The sequence below is a fragment of the Asparagus officinalis genome, chromosome 5 (genome assembly GCF_001876935.1).
Source record: "Asparagus officinalis chromosome 5, Aspof.V1, whole genome shotgun sequence".
In the NCBI taxonomy this organism is placed as follows: domain Eukaryota; kingdom Viridiplantae; phylum Streptophyta; class Magnoliopsida; order Asparagales; family Asparagaceae; genus Asparagus; species Asparagus officinalis.
Genome location: NC_033798.1, coordinates 35,786,181 through 35,794,257, shown reverse-complemented (window position 1 = coordinate 35,794,257; position 8,077 = coordinate 35,786,181). Strand labels below are relative to the sequence as shown.

Here is an 8,077-nt window from a genome sequence, read left to right as displayed (position 1 = left end):
TTTTTCTTATTCATTATCTTAATCTTCCATTATTTGAATCTTTTATCCACTAAACTAATCAACTTCAGTTTCATATCACCAATAGTTATCCTCATGGAAAAGTAACATGCTATTAGCACTATTTCATTGGATAATGACTCTAATTACTTTCAATACAAAGTTTTCTAAATTTAATAAACATGGAATTTGTATGTAAGATTAATATAGACCAATATGTCTCTTATCTTTCATTCTGTAAAAATACAGAAGAAAATCAAAACACATAATATGAAAATTTTAGTTTTGGAGTCTACAAGAATATGTCTGACTCTCTTAAGAGTTTTGATACTTGCATAAGAATTCAAAAATATATGATATCAGCAAATTGAAATTGGCGTATGCACAAAAAATTGTAAGACTGAAGAAAGCACAATCATGAGACTACATACAGAAAGCGGAATATACTTTTCAAAACTCAAGAAATAATATCAACTGAAGAAACAAGATCACTAAAACCTTCAAAAGGTAACATGTGAAAGTATTCTGATGATACAATGAAATCTAATATTTGGTTAATTAGACTAACATAGCTTTTATCTGTACGTCATGCACTCCTTTGTACTGTTTTGCTAACATACATTCTACACTTTTTTTTCATTATATTAATTTGGAATCTTTTAATACGAGGTCTTCTCTCATCAATTAGTATAATGCCATTAACTAACAACATATATCATGAGATCCGACCTTGAGAATACATAATAAGTTCATCCATTATTTATGCAAAGAGATATAAAATTGTCAGAGAATTTAAAAATGTGGCGATTATCACTATTTTTGGAGTTTGATTTAGAATTGGCTTTAGATATTGTACTAGAGCCTCCAAGCATAGCTCTGAAGACAAATATTGCAGCTTGGGTTATGAAAGTTTTTATCTGTAATAGAAGAAAAATGAGAAAAGATTGTATTTTTTTGTTATTTTCATAATATCAGCGTTTATAATTCAGCTTGTATTTTTTTGTGATTGTCATTATCTATTCGGTAAATTTCATTAAAACCCAATAACTTTCAGAATGCCTTTTTATGTTGTTTTTCTGTTTACATATAACTAACTAAAATATAATATATAACTTAGTTTTAATTAATTATATTTTCCAAACATTTATCTCTGGTGTTAATAATATTTGTAGGGTAACAAAATACATGGAGTTATGTAGGGAGAGACTATCAAAAAGTTTATAGATATGCTTCGAAAGAATCAAATTATTTTCATTTCAAGTGAAAGGAATAAACCCAGCTTTTCCAAGTATCAACAAGTCACTTGAATTAGTATTAATAAAAGACGTATCTATCAAAGAAGCACCAACATGTTTTCACTTGGAAAACATATTGAACAACTTTGTCCCATTTGAAGAAGTATTTTTCATGAAAGATGCTACAAAAATTAGTAAGTACTTATAAATTTCTTACTTTAATATTCAATACAAAATGAGACGTTAATTTATAGAATCATAATTTTTTTTATAAAATTACTTGCAGATATTCTTGCAATAATGACTAACGTGAAGCCGGTGATCAACTATATTACAAAACATAACAAACCAGGCAATAGAAGGAAAATCATGCTAATGGATAAAAGGTATATTCATGATACTTATTTTTAATATCATAAGAAAAAATAAGATTAACATACTTTCTTTTTTCATATACAGTGAAATGACTATGCGCGTAACTTTATTTAGGGATTTGGCTACAAATGAATGATCAATTCTTGAAGCCGAAATCAAAGATAAGCCTGTAACAGCATTATCAGATTTTAAAATCTCTATATACAAAGGTACATAATTTATTACTGAAATTCTTATTAAAGACAGCTGAACATAAAATTTATCCAATAATTATCTTAATTTTGCAGGGGAGACAAGCATATCGTCGCAAATTATATCAACAATATATATCAACCCAAAAATATAACTAGCTAAAGAATTAAGGGAATGGTAAGTAGAACAAGCATACTTTCATATAACGCAATAATAAAATAGTATTATATTTTAATCTAATATGCAGGTTTTATTTGGAAGAAGACGCAAAAACAAAAGGATCTCCATCAATGTTTTTTATAAATGAAAAAGAAATTTAAATTAGTGATATTATGCATATATCATAGAATTCAATACAAGTACAATATTAGAAACCTATTCTTATTAACATATTTAAATCTAACTAAATTTTATCAATATACAGACACGCTATTGTACATTTAAGGCAAAGATAACTACTATTTTGAATAGACTCGGGCCATGGTTCTATACTTGCAAAGGCTACAACAAGAAAGTAGATAAATATGTTATTAAAGAGTGTCTGAATGATAAATGCTGCAGAATCATTGATGGCTCGGTATCAAAGTTAAGTAATATATCTTTTTTTATGGCATGAACATATTAAAATACAATATTAACTATCTCTAGAAATCGAGTTAAGTAATATATCTTTTTTTATGGCATGAACATATTAAAATACAATATTAACTATCTCTAGAAATCGACAATGAAAACTACATTTATGGCATGAACATATTAAAATACAATATTAACTATCTCTAGAAATCGACAATGAAAACTACAGGTACGTAGTTAAGATTATTGTGGAAAATAGCACGGATAATGTAAGAATAATACTATTTGATGCAACAGAAATTCTTATTGGATGCACAACAGAAAAAATCATTACAGAAAAAAGAGGTAATTCCTAACTCTATTCAAGTAATAATTTAAAAATAAAAAAAATTCATATATATTAAAATAACATTTGTTCTCATTAAAACAAAAAAATAACCAGAGTCCATATTTTCAGAAATTTGTGTTGAACATCGTAAAAAACGTTCAAATTCCTGGTGAAGTTAGATGAAAAAACAAAAGATGAACGAGGCAAAGGAATTATAATAGCACAAGAAATCTAACTCCAGCCTGATATTACAATCGACGTAGATGATGAAGATGCTACTCTAGAATTGTCCAGGAAAAGATAAAGGTGGAGAAAAATTGATCTCAGTTCAATTAAAATATGAAATAAAAATAATAAAGGATAATATTTTTTGATCATTTTATATCATATCTTAATTTTTGAGTAGAATTAGGAATTTTTATAACGGATTTTCATACAACATTATTAGTAGTTTTGTATGCTTATGTGATTGCTTTCATCACATAAAAGTATACTATAGTTACCATTATTATTTAGTTTTTGTCTTTTTATTACTGCTTTTGGACAATTATAGGTGTATTTCCCTGTCTTTTCTATAATTGGTATGTTCTGTTCTTCAAATTTCATTGTAAATTTCTGTATGGAATTGTTCTAATCTTACTACTTTTGGATAATTACTTTCTAATTATAAAGTTCTACGATGCGCAATTGTTTAAAATCTTAATGTTTCTTTGAGTTTGTTCTAAATTTGTTTATAAGTTTGCTCTAATCTTACTGCTTTTGGACAATTACTATCTGACTACAATGTTCTGCAATACGCACTTGATTGAAATCTTCATGTTTTTTTGAGTTTCATTATAAATTTCTTTATGGTTTTGCTCAAATCCTGCTTTTCAATAATGCATATTATTGTATAGGTTGATTTTTATTATCTCATGTAAGAAGAGGCATCTCGGAACCATTCCTTGCAATTTATTTTTATATGATTGTTATGGGTTAGTAAAATTGTTTATTATAAAATATGAGCTTATAATGTCCCAATGTGTTGTGCAATTTTATTTTCAATGTAATAAGAAATGTGGTTTCTTTTTATAATGTCCCAATGTGTTGTGCAATTTTATTTTCAATGTAATAAGAAATGTGGTTTCTTTTTTACTAGAACATTAGTTCATAATGATATTGCAATTTTATTTTCAATGTAATAAGAAATGTGGTTTCTTTTTTACTAGAACATTAGTTCATAATGATATTGTTATTCATGCTTGACTCCATATTATATCTTGGGATTAGTAGAGTTTGGAATATGATATAAAGTATTAATTTAATTTATTTTCTTTTACTATTCTACTTGAAGATATTATTATGCCAATTCATATTTTTTTCTTAAGAAATTAATTAAGATGTCCCAATTAAGCTTATAATATCAAAAAATGTTGTGCAATTATATTTTCAATACAATAAGAAATGTGATTTCTTTATTGCTATGATTATAGTTCATAATGACAATTACAATATCCCAGTTAGGTACATTCATCTTAGTTTAGCTTAAAAATCCATTACATTGATTTTTAATAATATTCAATATCCCAGTTAGGTACATTCATCTTAGTTTAGCTTAAAAATCCATTACATTGATTTTTAATAATATTTAAATAAAAATAATAGTAAATCTAATAATTTAATTTTACATATTTGAACTCAAGATAAATCTGTCTTATTTATAGTAACAAAATAAATGTAAAAAATATTTTAATATTTTACCATGTGCACTGCACGTGCATAAAAACTAGTTACCCTTAAAAACATAACACTTTAGCAAGTTAATTTTAACTTCGCTTTGAATGTCAACAGCTCGGTGCGATGTAAGTTGCTTTTTTTTTCTTTTTTTTGGATAATTTGCTTTATTTTTTATTCTAAGCGGTTGGAGCCCTTGTGTATTTTTACACTACATGCGCTGGTCCACCTGGCCCCTTGGATTCTAAATCCAATGTGGCGTTCATTCTTGGGCTCGAGCTAGCCAGTCTAGGCGCCGTTTAAGTCCCAATTCAAAAATCACTCTTTCGCCAAACAGTAACGCTGGTCCAATTCACGCAATTCAAAAACTGCCCCTCTGACTCCGTGGCACCTCGCGGCGCTGCAAGTTCATGGCGAGATTAGCTCCTCGTACGATCAGATCTCCAGCGGCGGCGGACTAGATATGCACGGGAGCGGTCTTTTTAGGATGCCGTTGCTGATCTTTTTCGATTTTTTTGGCGATCTGACGGTTGTGAATTCGAGCATAACAAGCCCGGCCGGTCTCTGTCGCAGCTTGCATCATGGTTTCAAGAAATATGTAATTTTGTTGTTAGGGTTTAAGTTGTGGATATGAGTTAAATCACATCAGAATTTTGTTGTCTCGGTTTGTAGGGATCAAGGGTTGGATAAAGAAAATGAATTTCTTTGCTCTGAATTTTGAGGATTTGTTCTTATCATCATTTGCTGTTTTTGATGATACAGGGGCCCGGAGATTTGATGGGTTGTTTTGTTTAGCCAAGGGCCTGCTTACCCCTGTACGCGGTTGAAGATTGATTTTTCTGTGTCTCATCTTTGGCGTGCAGCTGTAAGTTTTGATCATTACTTTCTTTCAGTTTTTGTTTGTGATTATCATGGACTAAGGTTGGCTATATTTCTATAGATTTAGTAGTATTTTGTTAAAAGCAGCTAGTAGGATGGTTTTTATTTATTAAGGACTTGTTTGGATTTGTACCTACTGAAGGAGGGAGGTTAAGTGAACATAGGATAAGTGAGGACAGTCAAGGGTGTAAAGGGAACCAAAGGGAAATTTTTTTTACCCCGTTTTGGAAGTTTATAAAGTGAAAGGAAGGGAAGTGAAGTAAAATTACATAAATAACATTACGTGTTATTATATTATTTTATTGTTAGAAATTAGATATCTAATATGCATCTATACCTATCTATTATTATTATTATTATCATCACTGTCACTTGTACATTATAGTTGGGAAATATTAAGTAATATCCACTATCAATATAAATCGCATAAATATGAAAAATATTCTAAAATAGTTAGCATGAAAAACAGTAAGGAATATTCACATACCAACATAGAAAGCTTATAACTACATGTTCCTTTCATAATGTGATCACCAATTCCATACAAGTTTTGCTATACGAAACAAAAAATTATATATAGAGCAAGTCTGATTAAATTGCCATAATCAAGATTGGCAAAATCAACTTACAAAAAGAGGGACATAATCCATAATACCAAAGTTTTTCCATAAGCACATGTTTCTAGCAGAATGTGACCACAAAATCCATACCAAGCATTGCCATAAGCAACAAAAAAATAAACAAGTGTGCAATTGCCATAGATAATCAAATTTTGGCAGTATAACTTACAAAAAGAGAGACCCATAATACCAAAGCATCACACCTTCACAAGATAAGTAGATAGTAAGCTAATAACGTAGTGGGGTTGGCATAGATTCTCAAGGTAACATTATCATAAGAAGTTCCTTACTCTCTTCAAATGGACATCCAATCAAAGCCTTTAGATCCTATGGATGCTTAGTTAGGAAAAGATGCGCATTTTTAATTTGATCATGCTCAACATTATGCTCAGGCAAATGTTTCCAAACATTACTTCCTTTCATTGGAGTACATTCAAGAGCTTGTTTGTACTTATTGCCAGTTGATTCAATTGCCTCATCCATCCAGTGCATACCCTTTATCACCTCATGATCAACAATAGAAATGTTGTCCTTCGACTTTCTAGTTTTCTTTTGTGAATTTGTGGTTGACTTGTTCACAGGGGTTACGGGTAATAACATGTTCATCTTTTTTGTTATTTGGGTCCTCATCATTAATCCCATCGAAACTCTCCAATAAAATTTCATTTCTAGAAACCATACCATTGATGTCGTCTATTGTATGAGGATCAAACTCATTAGTTGCACTAAAAGCCCTCCTTTCTCTTTCTCAATTGCAATTTTAGCATGTTCCCCAGTTGCACTATCACCTATAAAAAACACCAATAATTTATCATAATTTTGGATAGACTTAGTCCTCCATTCAGCAACTTCTAGATTAGCTTGGAACAAAATTGCATCTAAAATTAGTTCATCTTTATGTGAAAAAAATAATGAAATAGTCCACATAAATGATGTTTCAATCATGCTGAAACTAATTAGGATGTTGTTTCAGCATGGTTGAAACTCCAATTTTTGAGTTTCACTTTGAAATTAGAGTTTCAGAATTGCTGTAATATGTGGCTTTAAATGCGAGTAATTAAAAAAGATAAGATTATGTAATTTTACTCAATTAGCCTTTCCTAAACCTCTGGCTCTGCACTTCACATGCTCGTGTTTCGTTTCCAAGCAAAACCACTCCCAATAGACTTAAACAAATCATAGCAAATTGCCCATTTTGGTTTCATATTCATACGATTCTTCACTTTTTCCTTGTCAAATGGCTTATTGGGAAAGCAAACTTTGAGTTTGGCCACTATTTCATTATAAGCCGTTAATGTAAAATTGCCATCAACTCAATTTCCCGGTACATGTTGATGCAAGTAAGTATCAATTAGCTTATCTTCCATATTAGGAGTCTATATCCAAGTATTAGCATTCTTTCCCCGAGAATAATCACCTTCCACATTCCTCCTTTTCGACATCCATTAATTCACACAACAATGTTAAAAGGGATTAAAAAATTATGCACAATTCAACTATTGAATATTATAAATGAGAGATGATATGAAGATTACAAAAAATAAACCAACATTCATGGCGCAAAATATAAGATTAAAACGACCTTAGTTTAACAATTGTCAAGTACAAAACAAATGAAGATTACAACCCAAATAGAAAGTACAAATTTGATAAATAACAAGTATAACTAAAACTAATCATCGATGACAAACTAGTAAAGTCGTAAATGTATAACTTCATCTTATTAATTTTAGATATTTATGTAATTTACCCTCTCAAATGTACTCCAGTCTCTCTCGTATCCAGAAGAACTGCTAGTGAGATAAAAAACATTTATTGCTAAGTTTTGCAGAAAGGGATAATCACCGCCATACATATACCACCAACTAGCTGCAAACACATTGCCTCAGTTGAATTCACTGGTGCAAAAAATAACTTATAATTGGTAATTTGATATATTCAATTTATAAACTAAATTTACCTAGGTTGAAGTCCTTTTTCTACCTAGCTTTCATCGCCAAACTTCTATTAAATAAGCCCTTACCCTCTCTATACTTCTCCATGAACTCCTTAGTAGCCTCAGCTCAGTGTTCCTCACCAGGATAGAGCAGGTCCACCATGTCTAGAAACCCTTCCTTCCCCTCCCTAAAGTTCTTAGCAACATCATCTTGAAAAAATATTAA

At 30.0% G+C, this 8,077-nt stretch overlaps 1 long non-coding RNA gene across 1 annotated transcript in view; it reads left to right on the top strand.

Moving 5' to 3' along the window:
- Positions 4,886 to 8,077, top strand: part of LOC109842939 — a 24,117-nt gene continuing 20,925 nt past the window's right edge. Inside the window, exons 1-2 of the long non-coding RNA XR_002247450.1 lie at positions 4,886 to 5,014; positions 5,179 to 5,281. This is a non-coding gene — a long non-coding RNA (uncharacterized LOC109842939). The remainder of the gene's footprint in view (positions 5,015 to 5,178; positions 5,282 to 8,077) is intronic.